Genomic DNA, 2,015 nt, shown 5'->3' with positions numbered 1-2,015 from the left:
CCATCCCACAGTCACAACTCTGATCCATAATTGTTACTGTCTGAAAGAACTGCAGGCATGGAAATGGAGAGGAGCCTGAGGAAAAGAAGGTCCAGGGACAGGCCCAAAGTGGGATTCAGCTCAAGGGGAGGTCCCAAGGCCTGACACTATTACTGAGGCTAAGGAGTGCTCACAAAAAGGAACCTATCATGACTGCCCTCCGAAAGACCCAACAATCAGCTGAAAGAGTCAGATGCACATATTACACCCAACCAATGGACAGAAGCTGTTGATCCTGTGTGGGAAAGCTGGAAAGAAGCTAAGGAGGAGGGAGACCCTGTAGGAGGACCTGCAGTCTCAGTTAATCTGGATCCCCCAAAGCTATCAAACACCGGATCACCAACCAGGCAGCATACACGAGCTGATATGAGGTCCCCAACACATATACAGCAGAGGACTGCTGGTTCTGAACTCAACCAGAGATGATGAACTTAACCTTCAAGAAATTAGAGAACCCAGAGAGTTTAGAGGTCAGGTGTGGTAGGGGTGGGGTTAGGGGTCAGGACATCATTGTGGAGACAGGGATGGGAAGGAGGTATGAAATGTGGAACAATCAGAGTGTGGACAGGGGGTGAAGAATAACATCTGTAGAAATAAGATTTTTAAAAAGTTTTTTAAAATAAAAAAAATAGTTTTTAAGTTTAAAACATTGTATAGTGGGTGTAGTGTTGCTCATCTTTAATCCTTGAATTTGAAAATGAAGAAACAGAAGAATCTTTATGAGTTCAACACCATTCCAACTTGATAAGATGTTGCAGTAAATTTCCAACCCAAATATGCCTGGGCAATGAAAACACAAGTCAATTAATATGAATACATGCTGTGCACCTAGATTGGGCAGATCTACCACTACACTACTGTCTTCCTCATCTAAGAGATCCCTTATAACTTGTGGGTTTTCCTGGCCAGGTGCTTCTGCTCCACTTTTCTTCTTCCTCCTCCCCCTCTGTCCTCTCTCTCTCTCTCTCTCTCTCTCTCTCTCTCTCTCTCTCTTTCTCTCCCAAAACCTTCAGCTCCACCTTCCCCTCTTTCTCCACCCAATCACTGACTCTAGCCTTTATTTATAAATTAAGGTGGGAAGGTTTTACAGGACATCACCTGAGTGCTAACTCATTCCTTTTCACTACCCATCACAGGAGAACAGAATTAAGATCAAATACAATCAGCCCCAGGGCAACCCGAAACAGTGTGATATCAAATATGGTGCAATTGCAGCACTTTAATCTTGAGATCAATCAATAATTATCTAATTGTACACAAGATCTGCTCATTAAAAGTGTATTCATGCCTTGTACTCTAAACCTAGCCAAACTACCTGTGGCTGGAGTGGTCATGGACCCTACAGTAGAACTTACCACTGTTGTTGTCTTCAATCAATTTTCAGAACTACGAGACTATAACAGAAATCTTCAACTTGTTAAAATCTGCCACAGACTGCCTCCTTTGTGGGGTCTCTTATCTGCATGGAAAGGGTCTCGGTCGCAGATGAGTGAGGAGTCGGTGAGTGAGTGACAAACAGTCCACTCAAGACAGAGAGAGAGAGAGAGAGAGAGAGAGAGAGAGAGAGAGAGAGAGAACTGAGTGTATTTTCACAAAGTGAACACCAGTCTTAAATAATACAGAAAATAAAGGGGTAGGATGTCACAGCAGGCAAAGTACATTGAAGTTATCTGACACAAAACAGAGGATGATTTCAAAAGGACTTACAGGTAATGTTTACAGTAAAGGTAAAACAGCTCTGCCTAGGGTCAGCTAAAAACTTCACACCCTAGTCACAATTCATGCTACTCCTTTGAGCCTTGTGAGAGCTAGCAACAGGGGGTTCTGCTCTAGCAGACCTTCTCATGAATAATGTAATACCACAACCCTCCTATTTCCTAGGCCTTGGTAAATACATGCATTTGAAAGTAACTTGGATGAAATGAAGATTCTAAAAGTATGCTTTGGTAAGCTTGCCCTGAGATTTCTAACTTTTT

Source organism: Mus pahari, chromosome 17 (assembly GCF_900095145.1).
Source record: "Mus pahari chromosome 17, PAHARI_EIJ_v1.1, whole genome shotgun sequence".
In the NCBI taxonomy this organism is placed as follows: Eukaryota; Metazoa; Chordata; class Mammalia; order Rodentia; family Muridae; genus Mus; species Mus pahari.
The sequence above is the reverse complement of the archived record's forward strand: the minus strand, read 5'-3'. Positions refer to the sequence as shown.